General features: G+C 38.8%; 1 protein-coding gene across 2 annotated transcripts in view; it reads right to left on the bottom strand.

The window, feature by feature from the left end:
• The window catches only part of dip2ba (disco-interacting protein 2 homolog Ba), a 99,854-nt gene that overhangs the window by 41,330 nt on the left and 38,654 nt on the right, over nucleotides 1-19,870 (bottom strand). The gene's annotated exons all lie outside the window — the stretch shown is intronic.

Raw genomic sequence — 19,870 nt, 5'->3', positions numbered from 1 at the left:
CTCAAATCGCTGCATCATGTCAGACCAATATGCTGGTTGTATGCCATTGAGACATTTATAGAACAGTTTTAACACCTTGAAAGAACGTATGAATGGGTTTTTCTTTTCCAAAAGGTTTTATTAATTTTGTCACACAATTATATTCCCTAATAGTATTTTTTTTTCTAGGTCTTCCTTTTTAAAGACAACATTATTGTTCAGTATAAATGATTTTGTCCTACTGGTACCACTGTAAAATAAGACTCCTTTATAAAGGGTTTATAAATAGTTTATGAAGGGGTTTATTAACGGTTATAAATTATGTTTTAAACATTTTATAAACATTAATAAGTAATTAAAGCACATGAATAGAAACAACAACAGTGAAAATAGCTTTACCATGCCTAATAAAATAATGTAGAAAGTCCGTTTCACCATTTAATATGTTATTATAGTTAAATGAATAAAATTATTAACAGAAATGATGAAAAAGACAAAGTAAGATGAGCATCTAGTAAGATCTGAGGTTTAACAGTATAAATAAATGTGGAATGTGTGGAACGTGACCTTCCTATTTATGTGTTGTACCTGCTTATTAGTAACCTAATTAATAACCATAAATATAAACTATTTATAAACCCTTTATAAAAGAGCTTTGTTTTAAAATGGTACCATCTTTTTTACTCACTGAGTGGAAATAAAGGTGTTTTTATCTCATTTTCTGCCAAACAGTTTTGGTGATTACACACATCTCCACAGGTCAAGTTTGAGTGATTAACTGGTTTATCTGCTTTAAAAGCTTATTTATTCTGTTGGCAATTCATTGAATTTCTTCACTATAAGGTGTGTTCACAAACATCTGAAAATACAATACAATAATTTGTTTAAAATGCTGTAATATTATTCTACCACCTCAGTCCAGGCCACACTCTTTATTCCAGTTCATATACTGTTTTATCTCTCAGCTTGTCCAGAAAAGCATGTAATTTTTTTAAATGTTCTACAGTGATTACTCGAAGCATCAATTCAAATTTCTGAATGCAGGGGGAGTACAGATGCAAGAAATGGCAATTCTTGCATAATGCTACTTTAATTCACCACACCCAGACTAAGCAAAAAAGAATGTTTCTACACACTTTAAACTTTTCTTTGTTTTTGGCTTTTGGCTTTTTAAAGCCAACAGATAGAGAGCTCACAAACATTTGTACGTAAAGCACATAGCAGAGGTCACTAAAAGGCGGACCGCGGTCCGGGTCCGGACCCAGGCTTTTTCCAATCCAGACCCAAACTGATAAACTACTGAGAAGGATTTAATTCTGACCGTGTTCATTTAAAGCGGCGGAGCGTTTATTGGCTTTATGGTTTACGTGCTTTACAGCGCAGTAAGCTTTACCGAGACAAGAGTGAAAAACTCCCAAAACCACCCTGTCAACTCCCCCCATCAGTTTTACCCACAACATAATAAAGTATGTTACAGTAATAATATTAAATAAATTAAAACTACTGTTTTTTTTTTTTTAAAAAGCTGATATTTTGGTTAAGTTCAGCAAACATTTCTCAATATATTGTACGACTTATCATTCATGTAATTTTTATCATGACAGGCAGGCCTAAATCTAATATAAATAAAATCAAATTGAATAAATATAGCATTTTAAAACAAAGTGAACATACAGATTCACATTATTAGACTCCATATGTTAAACTATTGAGGGTGTTTCCATTTATTTTATGATAGGTTGATAATGTAATTATTGTGAGAGTACTATTGTTGAAATGTACTAGTATGTGTAATTTGTTTTGTCTTTCAGTTGTTGATAAAACACTGACAGAACTACTATATGCTTCTTGAGTAAACAGAATAAAATACTGAATTATAACACAAGTTAAAAATGGCGACGGTCCGGAGCCTGATGAAATTTTCTCTAACTGGACCAAACTGAATTCTAATTAAATACCCCTGGCATATAGTGTACCGTAAATACACTTACAGGAAGAAGCCTATTAGAGATATGACGGGAAACATGACAACAGTGTGATCTTCATTCCTGAGAAAGCTGGTGTCAGAGAGAAATTTATAGAACACGCTCACTGCTGTCAGCATGCAATTATCACAGTACTGAGTGTGTGAGTGTGTTTATGTGTGTGTTTATGTTTAGAGGGGGTTGTGGGGGAATTACTATCTTCTCTATAACACCGTCTTGTGGCTGCACGCAGACGCAGATAGACTTCAGCAGAACATGATAACAGGTTCAGTGGAAGCTTGCAGTGTTCACTCCTCTATAAGACGAAGTCATGCTAAAGACTAAAGACAACAGAGAGAACAGCAGAACACACAGAAAAGCAGAATACTGCCATGTGAATCAGCATCACATGCAGCCCCCTCCTCCACTCTCCCTCCCTCTATTCTCTCACTCCGAGCAGCTTTTGGCCTTGACCAAAACTCCAACCCTCCAGCTACAACTCAGGCTGAAGTCCACTTCACAAGTTCCCCAAAAGCAGACAAGCTCTGACACACACACACACACACACATTCTTTTCCAGCCTTTTAAAGCCTAATCTCTCTTTATCTGTTGATTACAATGGCCATTAAAACTTTGATGTGTTTTCAGTAACACTTTCTTGCATGGTCCATTTGATGATGCTCAACTGACATTCCATTAACATTCAACTACATGTCTATTAAATGTAATTGAACTGAAAGGTGAAAGTAAATGATTCTCTATAGAATATAACCCTACATTCAACTCTAACCCAAACTCTGATCTTAACATTTTAGCATTGGGTTTATAGTTAGATTTAAAGTTTAGGTTGGGATTGGGGTTAGGATTAAGTGTAGGGTTAGATTTTAGGTTTTATTAATGGTTAGGGTAAGGGTTAGGTGTAGGTTTAGATTTTAGGGTTGATTAATGGTTAAAGTTAGGGTTAGGTGTAGAGTTAGATTTTAGGGTTGATTAAAGGTTAAGGTTAGGTTTAGATGTAGGGTTCGAATTTAGGGTTGATTAAGGGTTAAAGTTAGGTTTAGATGTAGGGTTCGAATTTAGGGTTGATTAAGGGTTAAAGTTAGGTTTTAGTGTAGGTTTAGATTTTAGGGTTGATTAATGGTTAAATTTAGCTTTAGGTGTAGGGTTAGATTTTAGGGTTAATTAATGGTTAAGGTTAGGGTTTAGTGTAGGTTTAGATTTTAGGGATGATTATTGGTTAAGGTTAGGGTTAGGTATGGGGTTAGATTTTAGGGTTGATTAATGGTTAAATTTAGGGTTAGGTGTAGGGTTAGAATTTAGGGTTGATTAAGGTTTAAGGTTAGGGTTAGGTGTAGCTTTAGATTTTAGGGTTGATTAATGGTTTAAGTTAGGGTTAGATGTAGGGTTAGATTTTAGGGTTGATTAAGGGTTAAGGTTAGGGTTAGGTGTAGGTTTAGATTTTAGGGTTGATTAATGGTTAAGGTTAGGATTAGATGTAGGGTTAGAATTTAGGGTTGATTAATGGTTAAAGTTAGGGTTTAGTGTAGGTTTGGATTTTAGGGTTGATTAAGGGTTAAGGTTAGGATTTAGTGTAGGGTTAGATTTTAGGGTTAATTAAGGGTTAAGGTTAGGATTAGGTGTAGGGTTATGTTCTATGTTGAATCTTTTACATTCAACATAGGGTTAAGTTGCAGTTAACAGACATTCAGTTGAAGGTTAGTTGAATTTCAGTTGAGCATCAACAAGGCTATTAACTGGACCATCCAAGTAAAGTGTTACCATGTTTTCAATGACCAGAAGAAAAAAAAAACTATATATGACAAACATCCATTAGCTTCTATTATAGACCAAAGACTTAAATTTTTTAAAAAAGTTTTAAACAAATTAGAATATATATTTTAGATTCTTCAATATAGCTCCTATTTCTTAGATGACAGCTTTGCAAATCTTAGCATTTTCTCAGTCAGTTTTATGAGGAAGAGTCACCTGGAATTAATTTCATTTGACAAGAATTAATAACTTGATTTTTTTGCCCTTTTAATGTGTTTGAGAGCATCAGTTGTAAAGTTGTGAAGAGGTAGAGTTACAGGTATACAGTGAATAGTGAATATTTGAGTAATGTTCTTATCTATATAATGGCAAGAATTACTCAAATAAGTAAAGAACAAATACTTAAAAAAATGAAGGTCAGGCAATCTGAACGTTTCACAGATCTTTGAAAGTATCCTCAATTGCTGTTGCAAAGACCATCAAAAACATTGATGAAACTGGCACTCATCAGGACGACCCCAGAAAAGGAAGAGGAGTTACCTCTGTTGCACAGGAGAAGTTCATCACAGTTACCAACCACAGAAACCACAATTACCAGCACCCCAGACATTACTTAAATGGCAAAAGTATGTGAACTTTTAAGACTAGTGATGGGTGGATGAGCTACTGAGCTCTGAGTTTCCCCTTCTGAAGTCTCCATTGCTCCACCAGTCGCTCGTGTTCAGTAAAACTGAGCCGGATCCTCTTTCAGAGGCTGTAAGTGTGACCTAATTATGTAAAAATGCATGACGTTGCCAGAAGAACTCCTGCGAAAAGCGAACAAACACCCCAGTTTTTAGAATGAATATTATATTAGGCTTAGCAGGGATGTCGTCCCAGAACACTGAGACCATTAAACACAATATTTTGTCCCTTCTCCATTAAGAAATGCCTCTGCTTTTAGTTCACAAACTCCTGTAATATTACTCTCCCACCTCCCACCAACATCTATACTTCTTTTACTTTCTGACACAGTTCTGTTTCTCTCAGCTTGTCCAGAAATGCATGTGTAAAGTCTGTCCTTTACTGATGGCTCTCAGTGACTGTAGCGGGAGACCAACAGAAAAAAACAGCCAACTATCGCATAAAACTGCTTTTAATTCTCCACACCCAAAGTAAGCAGCCGCACTCCCCTCCACACACAAAAACACACACCCTTCCCTCCAGCCCACATGTACAAGCACACACAGCAGCACAACAATAACAGACTGCAGGGTGGAAAGGAAGCGAGGAGAGAACAGGGCCCGTGGGGTCTCAGTCATGGATATACACACTGGGAAACGGGGCTAGAAACACAGCAGCTTCTCCACATAAACACCTCCTCCTGCCTGTGGGAACCACTGAGCTCCTCTGAGCTTCACTACCTCTAGCCTAGATAAGCTAAACGCTGCAGAGATGGAGGGCTCGGTAGTTTGGAGTGGGACTGAATGATATGACCACTTATCTAATCAGGAAATCACAGTTATTTTCAAGCCTTTTTAAAGCCAGATTTGAATATTATTTTTTTTATTTATATATTTTAAATAATATAAAGTAATTATCAGTTAAATCCAAAAAAAAAACTAAGGCTGGCCCAATATTGCCCAAAAATAATATCACAATATTTCAGGGTATTGTTGTGATAACGATATTCATGCTGATATGACAAATTAATTGATTTTTTTTTTTTATTTCCAGAATATACTACTGCAACAAAGTCAATAATCAAACTATTTTTTAGTATAATAGTTTAATACAATTATTAGAAACAAAAAAAAAACCTATAAGCAGTAAACACTATCTTATTAACAAAACGTTAGGCAACAACAAATATATCCCACACAACTAAAGTGCAGAATATTTATATTTAGTGCATGCATATACACTGCAAACAACCACAATAAAAAAAGTAAATACAGTAATTTATATTTGGAAAATGTACAAAATATACTTTTAAGAATATTGCTATTATCATAATCTGGAGGGTTTTTTCCATGTCAAAATTTACTTGTGATATTATTACATATGGAATGATATGGCACACTCCTACCACCCAGTTGTGACTAGGGGCGTGCCATATTGTGTCATATGCAATAATATCACCAACATTTTTGAATATCGTGAATGATATTATATCCTGAAATATCGCGCCACCCCTAATTATCAGGATACTCCTTTTTTCTTTTTGCTGTTTTTAGCAAAAAAAAAATTCACACTGTTCACATTTCCCGTTATATATCTACTAGAGAGTGATTTTATCTGTGCAGAATCATTAATTTTACTTTAATCCTGCATATATGGAGATATTTGGAGTGCATTATTATTAGTATCATGATATTCTGGATCATTGACTTTTGTAAACTCATTTTTCTATTTTTTATTATCTCAGTTAGGGGCGTGCCATATCATATAATATGCAATAATACAATTTAATCCTCTTTTTTATACAGTAATATATTATTGAAATGTTTTTTTGTCATATCGCCAAGAGTATCGTTATTGTTACAAGACCATGAAATATTGTGATATTATTTTAGGGCCAAATCGCCCACCCTCAAACCACAGCCTTTTTAACTCTCCATAATTCAAATGCTAAAACAAGCTGGCTACATGTAGCTTTGTGCAGTTATATGTGAACAGCTAGACTCCATCCTCCATCCTCTGTATGAATGAGTCATTTTATACAGTCTTATACAGTGTTTTCTATTATTAGTGTTCCATCACGTTTTCTACAATACCCAACATGCATTACAAAAGCGTCATAAAACAGAAATCCTGTTACTGTTAGCATAGCTGCTGATGTAAAAGCTAATGCAAACAAATGTGGAGGTCAGATTACTAGTGGTAATGGGAGCTATCAGACTTCCTTCTGCTTTAACCTGATAGTGGAAACAAACTGATTAAACAGCCCACACTTATCCAACTCAATTTATTTCAAAAACGCCCCTCCCACTTTTAAGATTCATCATCACAAGAGGTTTTCTTTATATTAACAGTGTGTGTTTATCGAAAATGTGTTTTGATATATGTTTTTCACAAAAAATGAGCCAATGCCAATGAGTTTTGAGTTAGAAAAAATATTTTTATAGTATCATTTGATGAAAAATGAAAACGGGTCCCACAGACCCGAACACCACACAAGGGTTAATATCTGTGGGTCTCTCAGCACATTTGCGAAATACTCATTGGGGTTAATAACGAGCATGTGTAGGCGTGGCTTAGTGAAGAGCTGGAAGGTGAGAATGTAGCCAATCAGAAGCTTTACTGCTTTGCACTTGCCAACTACAACAATTCCTCTCCGTGCATCAGGAGATAAGGTGAAGTCACAGTTGAAGTAGAGACAATAAATCAATCACAAGAGGTGGAATTACCAGGTCTGGAACAGAAACAAATTTATTTTTGGTGGATGAAGAGATTACTTGAACAAAATACTACAAAAAGTGCAGTACCAGTCAAAAGTTTACATACACCTTTTCTCATTCAATGTGTTTTCTTTCTTTTTATGACTTTTTACATTGTAAATTTAATATTGAAGACATTAAAGATATTCAGGAACATGTTGAAAAAGTGTTAAAAAATAGAATGTTTTATACTTTAGATTTTTCTAAGCAGCACATTTATTTTTGAGGACAGATCTGCACACTCTTGGTAGTTTAATCTCAGTGTCTTCATGAGGGAGAGTCACCTGGAATAGATTTCTCAGCATCTTGAAGGAAGGAGTTTCTGGAGGTGCTGAACAATAGTTGCTGCTTTTCCTTCATGCTGTGAAGCTCCAGCTCATCCCAATTAAATCACCTCAAATCACCATCTCAGTTCATCAGGGTTAAATCAGGGGATTAATGTGGAGGACAAATACTTTTTTTCACTGTTTAATACCTAATTACATATGTGCTCCTTAATTGTTATTATGCCTTTTAAATTAATCTACAATGCAAAAAATAAATTAGGATAATTTTTTAAAAATAAATTAGGATGCACTTTTGTTTCAACAGATGCAGTAATGATATTTTTGATAGCAGTTTATAAAAACAAAATAACTTAAAATGTCTATCACTGGAAAAAAAAAACAATTCAATTCAGATCGTACTATTTATCATTTATCACAGGCTTACTTTTATATGTCACCCATCTCTATCACTCTGGAAATATTACTACTTTTTTATTTATTCTGTAACTTCAAGTAGGAATGCACAGCACCACACATCAAACTAAGATCATTAAAACCCCAGTAAATAGCTAAACAAAAAATAGATATATACATTTATATATTTGATGATAAAATACCACTATTATGAGAATATGGATTTTTTTTATAATTTCAAAAATGAAAACGATGGTATTGTGTATCCATATGTTGTATAGGTTGATAAGTGCATAATGTTATTATCATGATTAGGCATATATTCAAATATAATACTAATCTGATGGACAGAAATCATTATAATAACTTTGTCTGAAATACCTAAAATACACATCATGGAAAAGCTGACATTTTCAAAGCCAACATTCTTTTCCAGGCTTGCTTTTACTTGCTATCCCTCTCTACCACTCTGGACTATACTACTGCTGCTGCTCACAACCATGACTTCTCCAAGCAGGAATGCAGCTCAGAAACATCAAGACATTTACTGAAGTTTAATAGCCGAAGCTTATCCTCACTGTACACAGACCTAATCACAACACTAACTGAGATAATTGTATTGCCCGTCATGGGTTTAGACAGATCCAGATAAAAGCCGGCAGCTCCAGAACCCAATCAGACAGTGCTGTCCACCCTGTTAGTCCTTCCCCCACAGAAGAGGCCCAGCAGCTGCAGGTGATAAGATTAAGCCATACGGTCATGTTTGCTTTGGACCTTCCTCACCGAAAAAGATCAACATGCAACTCGACATGAACTCCCCAAACAAAACGCAGCCCAAAACAGAGCAGCTCCAGAGCAGCTTCAGAGCAGCTTCAGAGCAGACTCAGAACCGCTCCAGAGCAGCTTCATAGCCGGTTTACAGCAGCTCCAGAGCCGCTTCACACTCGCTCCAGAGCAGCTCCAGAACAGTTTAAGAGCAGCTCCGGAGCAGCTTCATAGCCGATTTACAGCAGCTCCAGAGCCGCTTCACACTCGCTCCAGAGCAGCTCCAGAACAGTTTCAGAGCAGCTCCGGAGCAGCTTCAGAGTCGCTCCAAAGCTTCTTCAGGGCAGGTTCAGGGCAGCTACAGAGCAGCCAATAGAGCCTGTTGAGCTGGAGAGATTTAATCAAAGGTAAAAAACAAGAGAAAAGGAGCAGCCAATAGAGCGGTTCCAGAGCCACCTCAGACAAGTTACAGAGCCGCTACAGAGGAGCTTCAGAGCCGCTTCAGAGCCAGTTCAGAGCAGCTTTAGAACAGCCTCACAGCAGCTTCAGAGCTGCTTCAGAGCAGTCTCAGAGCAGCCCAAAACAGAGCAGCTTCAGAGCTGCTTCAGAGACGCCCAAAACCAAGCAGCTTTAGAGTGGCAAATAGAGCCTGTTGAGCTGGAGAGATTTACTCAGAGGGAAAAACCAAGAGAAAAGAAGAATGAAAGGAGGGGCGTGGAGGGAACAGGGCAAATGCAAAAGAGAGAGAGAGAAAGAGAGAGTGAGTCAGAGAGAGAAAATAGACCTACTTCTCTCTCTCTCTCTTTCTCTTTTTCTGTCTCTGTTCAGAAAGACGGTCGGCATTGAGTCTGGAGTTCACGCCTGGTTACACTCCACGCCTGAGAATGTGGCCTAGAAATACAGCAGCCCCTGCCTGCCATCTTTGCGCTCTCTTTCTCTCCACACACACACACACACACACACACACACACACAATCTCCCACTCCTCTTATTTTACTCCAGCCAATAAAACTTTATTGGCATGAGCATAAAATAGTGAACTGCCTGAGTTTTCTCAAATAACACAGCAGTGCTAATGGGTTAACAGCTACTGCTCCTGCTTACCACAGATACTGCAAACCAGTATTCAACTGCCCCCTCACTGCCTACTCCTACACACACACACACACACACACACTAAAAGAAACCTTTTACCTAACACCAAACATTATTATGTGCTGTTTGATCACTAGGTAGCTAACAAGCTAACTTTTCTCCTTTATAACATCCACAGAATAAGTCTGTTTTCGCTTAGCAGGGTTCATACACTTTTTAACCAATGAATTCCATTACTTTTTCGTGCTTTCAAGGCAAATTTTCTTGACCATATGATTTTTAAAACATCAGTGCAGACAAACAAAAATAAATTAAAACTATAATCAAAGTGTATTATAGTAGGCCTAAAATGAATCTGATAATAATTCTGACACACAAATCTTTAATGATAAAATGTGTTTCAGATCCTGAGAGCTTCATTGTGTAGGGCTAAATTACTGAACTAACTCTGAGCGGACGTATTTTGTTAGCTTAAAATAGATATTCCCAATCGATAAACTGAAACACAAAGATTTGTAGACCAAATACACCCTCTCAACTGGCTTCCTGTAGCTCTTGCTTGCATCAGATTCAAAAAGCTGACCTACAAAGTCAATAACTGACCAGCTCCTTCATACTTGATGGAAATAGTCAAAGCCAGATTGGCACCAAGAGCTCTTCAAGCTTCCAGTACAGCTCGAGCTCGGCACGACCCACCATCCCTCAGGTCCCACAGAGGACAGACGTCCTGACATCCTGTCTTTAGGTCAGTGTTAATGTTCAATAATAAGAGAGACTGATCGAATGGGAATGGTATCCATGGGAGAGTTTCAAGGCAAAAAAAAAACACTGTAACCAAAAAGAACACAACGGCCGATCTCACATTTACCAAAACACTTTAATGTCCCCCAGAACTTTGGGTAAACATTCTTTGGACTGATGTGAAGAAAAAGTGGAAATGTTTAGAAGGTGTGTGTCCCGTTACATCTGGCGTAAAACAAACCACCACATAATTTTAGAAAAAGAGCATCATACTGAACGTAAAACATGGTGGCGGTAGTGTGATGGAGATGTGAAAGGCTCATTGTCAGTTATTGTTAAAGCTTGATTGCAGTTGTTGCTGCCAAGGGTGGCACATTTAAGTCATTAGTTTTTTCAGACAGAAGAAGATTGGTTTGGATAGTTATTTTTTTGTTTTAATGCCGAAAAGTATTATTTAAAAAGTGCTTTTTATATTTACTCAGGTTATCTTTGTCTCATATTAAAGTTTGTTTGATAATTGGAAAAATATTGGTATGACAAAAAATATTTAGGGGACAAACACTTTCACACTACTATAGTTAAAATCTTGTCTCATCTTGTTCTTATGAACTCAATATCGTGTCTCATCACGTGAAATAGTGTCTTGTCACACTCCTAGTGATTATTAAGAAAAAACTGACTTGCTAATTTTTCCTGCATTTTTAATCAACCTGAAAATATGAACAAACAAACAAACAAACAAACAAACAAAAAAACAAACAAACAAGCAAACAAACCCATCAAGAGTGTCTAAAGCTGCTCTATCTTCACACACATAAGCACACACTGCAGGACATACGGAGCAGTTGAGAAATGTGTGTGTTTGGAGCAGAGTGTAAGAATGTAAGGGGTCTGTACTGCTAGGGACTGATGTAATGGTCCAAACACACACACACACACACACACACACACACACACACTCAAACACACACAGAGCTGTGTCTGTGCTTAAACGAGTACAACAGCAGCCAGCCGCGCTCACACTGGCACTGAGCACACCAGCACTGAGGCAGCTTTGTGTCTATCTCACTCTCTCACACCACTACTTCACACATACACACAGACTCGTACACACAGTCTGACAACACAGAGCCTCGCACACTTCCTGTTAACCGCAAAGCACCTGTCTCGACCCAAAAGGATGCTGGGTGGGACTGTGGAATCATGGGAAATGTAGTGTAATTTAGTTTACATTAAGACCATCGATGTTCGGTGAACAAAAAACATGACGTGTGTTTTTGTGTGTGTGTGTGTGTGTGTAAGGGTCAGTGGACAGGATATGAACGTTCCCCCACCCTGCCGAGCCGGCCAAAAACGGCCCCAGTGTATTCATGAAGAGGAATGTGCTGATTGGATGACAGCCGGGGCCAACTGGCCCGCACACATGCAGCAATAGCCAAATGTGAAATCTGGCCTGCTACCCAAATCAAACACAGCAGCTCCACAAACACACACACACACACACACACACACAGAGCTCGGAGCGCCAAGAGCAACACACAACACTCACTAACACAGACACGCGTGCGTTTGTGTGTGTGTGTGTGTGTGTGTGTGTGTGTATATCTGTTTGTGTTACTGTCGACAGGTTCACCATCGGGACATGATCTGTGTTACTGTGGTGTTTGGCCAATGTGCATATCAAGGTGTACCGTGTGTGTGTGTGTGTGTCTCTGTGAGGCTGCCCATCATACACTCCCACACCCACATTCTCACACAGAAACACACACACACACACACACACAGTGCAGGCAGAGTCAGTAGCAGAGGAAATGGTAAGCCTGTGAAGCTTCCTGCCCCATCAGGCCTCCGGGTAACTGGAAAAACCCAAGAGCATGAGGAGGAAATGTGTGCGCACACACACACACACACACACACACACAAAGAAGAAGAATAAAAAAAATAAGGAGTGCAAAAACACAAAGACACTCTTGCGTAGTGTTTAAAACTTCACCACACAAGAGCGCTGTGAGATTTCTTCCAAACCCGCCAACTCTATTCATTTAACACCTACTCTTCACTACAGTATACAGCTTATATGAGTAGATGTATGGAAATCATGATCGTGAGTGTGATTTATTATCACTGCCCACAATTAGCTTAGTTTACAGCAGGAGATGCAGGGATAACACAGTCAACAAACACTAAACTATACCATGTTAGCAGTGTGTAATTCTCACATGCAAGTACTCATCATGTCCATATTTGGCAACAATGGTCTAACCTCGACTTTCAGTGGCTGGGGGTTGTCCCAAAAAAAAGAAAAATCCCCTTCTATCATATTCTGTGGTAAAAAAAAAAGGAAAAAAAAGAACGTTGGATAGGCCTGTCACAATAACTACATTACCGACTCATCGTTTAATAACTTGGCATGACTTCAATCACTTTAATAGTCGTGATATCGTCAATTGTGTTTGCACTTACATATTTTGTGACTGTGGGCATGACTGCAGTGACCCGGTAGTGCGGAAGCACAGAGATTCACAGACACAGACACACACAAAACGTACCTTTATTAGGAAAAATGCCCTACATCAACACCCAAAACTTACTTCAGGAAACATAATGATGGCCAAGTGCAGCTCTATTTGCCTAAATTTAGTGTCTGAGGTTCATGTTCCAGCCTTCCATTTACTATCAACAGGCAGGGTGTTTCTGCCAGTTCAACGTGAGCCAGCTGCGTGAACAAGAACGGAAAGTTTATTGTCTTTAAAAAAGTTAATTCCTTTATGATATCATGTTATCATTTTATTAGTGCCAAATTAGTGGTCTAAAAATTCCAACAATATCGTTTTTCACAATTATTTCTGGGACAAAATATTGTTCGCAAAAAAATGTTATCGTGACATGCCTAATGTTCGAACCTACAAATGGAAAAATCAATCAGTTACATATCTGTGTCACCCAATGATCAGCTAAAATATGCAAGCAATACTCCTCTCATTGGCTGATCTTGAGAACTGATAAGATCATATTAGTAAGTGAAGGATTAAAGCAGCTTTGTGTGAGGATCATTGTAGACACTAATTGCTGATCCTTGTTAAATGGAATTGATTTAACCAATAGCTGCCACAATGCTACAGGCACTCTTTAACAGCCAGCGATGTACTCTGTAACGTGTGTGACAGTTATGATATGGTATCCTAAGCTAGGCTAGGCTTGGCTAAGCTCAGTCAGTCTGGCAAACTTCTATATTTGCAGAATATGTAAGACTAACACATCTAATGAGGAAAAGATATGAAACACTTAACATCTTTAACCAGATACCCCTTTTAAGAGCGCCTGCCACAAGTAATCACCACCAACAGCACAGCAGCAGTCAGCAGTCAGAAAGCTGAAGGAATTAGATTCAAAATATTTTAATAGTATTAAGCATTAGGAAAGCAGCCATTTCCTTTGTTTTTCGCCATTCTAAGTAGCTTAGTTCTTGAGAAATATCCTAACAAAAATGCCTGCTTAAGATTTGTGATATGTGTTTCATTGGTGAATGTCAGAATCTTTGTAAAAACTGTGTAAACCTTATTTTTTTATCTGCCCTTTAAACTGCTGCTGCTGTTTGTGAGTGTGCGAGAGAACTGTAAATTAGTAAGAGGTCAAGCAAGAGATGCTCCATCAAATGGACATCTGAAGGTGAGCATGTCTGGCACTGATAGCCCTAATCAGTGCTGTCTCAGATAGCATACTCCTCAGCGCCACAGAAAAACACACAAACTCTCTCCACTCTGACTGAGTCTGAGTATCCAGACCCTCCTGTAAATCAAAATCAAATCGATTCCAGAGTCCCGGTGGTCCACGCCGCTATCACAAAGCTGCATGACACACACTGGAGTGTGGGATCGGGAAAATAAATAAACCAGCTGAATTTAGAAAGCAGAAGACCCCAAAAAAAAAGTCCAGCAGAGGACAGATTCCAGCGCCCACACACAGCCACAGGCCTGCTGGAGCCGCCGGCCAGAGTGATGAGGAGCAGCCAGGCCTGAGCCTGTCATTAACTACTGCTGCTGCTGAGGACAATGTGGCGGAGAAAGTGATGAGGTAAAGAAATTAAGGGACAGGCATTTGGAGAACATATACTATTCAAATAGTCACACTATGCAGCTCTGGAAAAAATTAAGAGACCACTTCAGTTTCTAAATCAGTTTATCCGATTTTGCTATTTATAGGTACTTGTATATGAGTAAAATGAACATTGTTGTTTTATTCTATAAACTACATACAAATGTCTCCCAAATTCCAAATAAAAATATTGTGATTTAGAGCCTTTATTAGCAGAAAATGAGAAATGACTGAAATAACAAAAGAGATGCAGAGCTTTCAGACCTCAAATAATGCAAACAAAACAAGTTCATATTCATAAAGTAAGTTTTAAGAGTTCAGAAATCAATATTTGGTGGAATAAACCTGTTTTTTAATCACAGTTTTGATACATCTCCGCATGTTTTCCTCCACCAGTCTTACACACTGCTTTTGGATAACTTTATGCCTTTAAAATTTAAGCAGTTCCGCTTGATAGTTTGATTGATTGTGATCATCCATCTTCCTCTTAATTATATCTTATTGTTTTTTTATTTGGTAAAATCAAAGAAACTCAAATTTTTTTTTTTTTTTTAAGTATTCCATATTTGACACTGAGAACTGTGATGCCATACTTTCAGTTCAGCATCAAAATCAAATCAAAAGTGAAATTAAATGCATCAAAGTGACAGTGTACCATACATGCTCTACAGAGCACTTTACTGTAAAATATCTGATAACATCACTAATTGTGCTAACTGTCTTTGTTAACCAATCAATACAGTCCTATTGTTCAGACAGACACACACACAGACACACACACACAGACACACACAGACACACACACAGACACAGACTCACACACAGACACACACACAGACACACACACAGACACACACACAGACACACAGTGTAAATCCACCCTGGAGCACAGCTCTGTTAAACTGGGCCTTGGTGGCAGATGTCCCTGTCAATTGGGTGATTAATTAAATCTGAAATTAAGTGATTAGCAATGCTGGCTGATGATAACAGCACCAGACCCCACAAAGGGTCCCAACACAGGCCTGTAACAAACAGGGCCCGGGGTGAAAACAGGCAGCACAGATGAGCTTCCTGTGACTCGGCCTCTCTGGAGATCTAGAGTCTCAGTATAGCTCACTTGGCTGCCGGTTTACTCGTCTCATGGCACGTTTTCATCTGCCTCTGCCCCCAAAACACACACACACACACACACACACACTTAGTTTCTACGTGTGTTTGTGAGAGTATTGGTCTGATGTGCACTCGGCTAATGTGTAATTACTGTGGTAGACTCGACTCTGCTGACATCGCAACCCCTATTCTCTCCAAAACACAACCTACAGCCTAACACACACCACCCTATTTAACACACAAACATACACACACACACACACACAAAAACATGTGTGTGGAAAATATTTCATTCCAGAGGCATTTCAGTGGCGAGGAAATGGCTGTAGGGCTAATGGCTCAGTGCTTCTCACAAACATGCTACTGCTAGTACACCACCTAACACACATACATACACACACTCTTACACACTCACACACACCAGCAGATCTTCCTCAGTGTGTGTGAATTATTCAGAGTCAGGAGTGTAAGAGTGGGTAGCAGTGGTAGCGGGCCTGGTTACAGCGCCTCCAGCAGAACTGCAGCCTGCTATTAGCTCATAGCACAGCGATCCCATAACACCCCCCCCCCCTCCACCTCCTCTCCTCTCACACACACACACACACACACAGTATCATAATCCCACCCACTGTAATCCCTGATTATACACCATCACACTCAAGGTAAATAAGAGCTGGCTGACAGAAGAGCCCACCCTCCAGCTAGCTCCTTTGTTTTCAGATGGGAAAGAGCAGCTCAGAGGACTTCACACACACACACCACCTAAAGATCTGAAACAGCATATATGAGAGAAAGAGAGAGAGAGAGAGAGAAGGAGAGAGAGAGAGAGAAAGAGAGAGAATGTGAATGAACAAAAAAGAAAGAAAGAGATGAAACAAGAGACAAAATCATTTCAGAAAAAAACAAAAGAAAAAAAGAGTGTTAGAGAGCAATACAGCAAGAGAAATCAAGACAGCACAAGAGAGTGCAAGACAGAGAAAGACAGAGTGTGTAAGGGAGCGAGAGATGGTGATAAAGAATGCGGCAAAAAGGCAGTGAGACAACAAGAGGAAAGAAAAAGAGACAGTACGTAAGTGAGAAAGAGATAGCAAATAGAAATGAGCATGAGATGATAATGTGACATTGCAAGAGTAAGAGCAGAAGAGAATATATATAGTTAGAGCATAATTAAGATAATAATGAGACATGAAGAAAAATATACCAAGAGAAAATCTGAAAAGGAGACACTGCAAGAGATAAAGAGCAAGAGAGAAAGAGAAAGTGTGAGAAAACGTGTGAGCAAGCAAGAGAGAATGTACACAATGATTATTGAGACCATGAGAAAGTGAGATGGCGAGAGATACAGCGAGAGATGGCGAGAGATAATGAGATTGTGAAAGAGACCGCATTAGAGAAAGAGACAACAAAAAGGAAAATGGACAAGATAAAAGTGAGACATTGTGAGAGACAGTGAAAGAAAATCTGACAGTAAAAGTGAGAGAGAGTGATAAGAGGGAGACACTGTAAGAGATGGCAAGAAAGAAAGAGAAAACATAAGAGCAAGCAAGAGGGATGTGAGAAATAGTGAGAGAATGGAAGAAAAGTGAGAGGGCGAAAGAGACAGCATTAGAGAAAGAGACAACAAGATGAAAAATGGACAAGAGTGAGACATTGAAAGAGACAGTGAAAGAGAAAATCCACAGAAGATAAGAGGGAGACACTGTAAGAAATTGCAAGAGAAAAAGAGAAAATGTAAGAGCAAGCAAGAGGGATGTGAGAAATAGTGAAAGAATGTGAGAGAAAGTACGGGGGTGAAAGAGATAGCATTAGTGACAGAGCCAACAAAAGGAAAAATGGACAAAATAAAACTGAGACATTGTGAGAGAAAATGTGATAGAGTGATGGTATTGGAGAAAAATATAGCAAGAGAAAATCCACACAAGATAAGAGGGAGACACTACGATATTGCAAGAGGGACGTTAGAAACAGTGAGACAATGTTTGAGAAAATGAGATGGGACCTTGTGAGACAAAGGGAGAAAGGGAGTGAGAGACAGCAAGAGGAAATTTGCGAGAGGTAAGAATGAGACACTGAGAGGGAGATAGGGAGAGAAATAAAGATCCAGCTTTCCCACTCATTTAAGGAAAATAAATTATTTTCCAAAGATTTTTCCATGACAAAACACACACACACACACACACACACACACACACACACTCTACTGCGGGTCTCAGACTCTGGGCTGGTATTTAGAGCAGACCACTTCTTCACAAACACAGTGTAGGAAACTGAAACACTCCTTTACCAGAAGAGTGAGCGTTGATGCCGGTATGGTGAGACTGCTCTCTTTCTGCAGGGTTTGAGGTGTTCGCATGTCGTAGGTGTTTTAACACCGCAGGGTTTTATTTATCTGATTGAGACGGTGAATGGCTAAAGCGTGAAGAAGGTCTTCTAATTTTAAGAAGGAACGGAAACAGTAGTTACTGCCACAGCAACAACACGGCTGATGTGAGAAAGGGGAGGTTCTGATATTACTTGTGCTCGCTCGTCTCTGCCCTCGTGCTACAGGCTGCAACTTTGCTCAGTAAAAATTCTTTGGAAGTGTTCAGAGAAGTTCGCTGAAATCCTACATTTGCTGGTAGAGTCACTGCCTTCACTGGAACTGTGGGCAGAGGCAGAAGATCCGAGAACATCTACAGCATGTCAGAAACCACATACACCTGCTAACAAAGTCCTGCTAGCAAAACAAGTCTTGGCTGATCACAAGAAGAGGGACTATTACATCAGACTCACTAAGAATTCAAAGATTTTTCCAACCAAATACAAAATACAGTCTGTATGTATTAGGAACAGGACTTTTATTGACTTTTGTGTACATTTGTTCTACAGAACTGGCCAAGCTGATCATCAGCTTCATATTTTTTCCAATGAGTCCAGTTCTGGTTGCACCCATCAGGCCAAACAGTAAGGAGTAGGGCTGCAAAATGATGGGGAAAAAAAATCTACATTGCAAATGTTCTTTTTTCGACGATATACCTATATTTCTACGATATTAAACAATGCAGGGCCAATGATTTCACCTGCACCGCCCCCACCCGTGCGCTGTCTCGCAACCGGACCGATCAAGAGCTGAATCAGCGCCGAGGAAAACAGCAAAACAACAGTAATCGGCCCTTTAATCAGGCATTTAAATGGCTTTTTAAAAGGTAAAAAAGAACGTTTTTTCTAGGATTAAAAGCGTGAATTTAGCTGTAACTGGAAATATCTGCACTGCAAACTGTTCTGGACTGATCATGGGCCCAACCATGTGGATGAAGGCCATGGGGTTACCTCGTGTTTCCTCACCCAATCCCAAAACACCCCCCTTGCGCTTCTCAGGCAGCAGCAGCCCGTCACTCACACAGACACAGAGACAGCGCTGTGTATCTACTTCTTGTGTCAAGAATAAAAAAAACGTTACAACATGTCGTGACCAGCACTGGCTATCTAAAGAAGATGCTCCACCACACAGCACAACAATGGAAGCTCACTTTAATAAATAATGCAGCAAATAATCTATGCAATTATGGACAATTTGTCACAGTCTGGTGGTTTATTTGCACTATAATTAAACTCGCACACAAACTGACCTCCAGTAAACGTCGCCTAGCTTTGCCAAACATTCACACAAAGCAATCCAGGCTGTTCTTTTACTGCGTTCCCCAATGGTGGAACAAACTACCTTCTACTACCAGATAATGAGCATCCCTCGCTACACCTTTAACAACTCCTGAAACGACAGAGCTCTTAAAAGAGAACTTACTCTCCTAACACCTCTAATAACAAACTAACTACTTCTGACCTCATTTCCTTCTCTATCCAACTATTTCCCAATGGCCTCCTTTAGGCCTTGTTAAAAAGTTTTTGCCCTGAACTTCTATGTCCTCTATTGCTAAATGTACATCATTATTAGTAAGTCGCCTCCCAGTATTGATTGGTCGAGCAGTGGAACTGTGTTCTCTGGAATTATAGTTCTGCAGCCAGCAAATTTGGAATGAGTAGGGGAGTTGTAGGGGATCATTCAACGCATTTGTTGCTAATATTTTCTGAATGCTTCCAACAAATGTATGGATTTGTTCAATTTTATTATCAAATGAGTGGAAACTTGAAAACTAGAAACAAGAAAAATATAATTGGTGAAGAAAACACTGTCAATAATATTTGGAATTTGCCAGGCACTGATTTTTGGCCACGACAGGTGTGTTCAATAATTTATGCAACATTTTTGAATATT

The sequence above is a fragment of the Astyanax mexicanus genome, chromosome 13, assembly GCF_023375975.1.
Source record: "Astyanax mexicanus isolate ESR-SI-001 chromosome 13, AstMex3_surface, whole genome shotgun sequence".
Classification (NCBI taxonomy): Eukaryota; Metazoa; Chordata; class Actinopteri; order Characiformes; family Acestrorhamphidae; genus Astyanax; species Astyanax mexicanus.
This window is presented reverse-complemented; position numbering and strand designations above follow the sequence as displayed.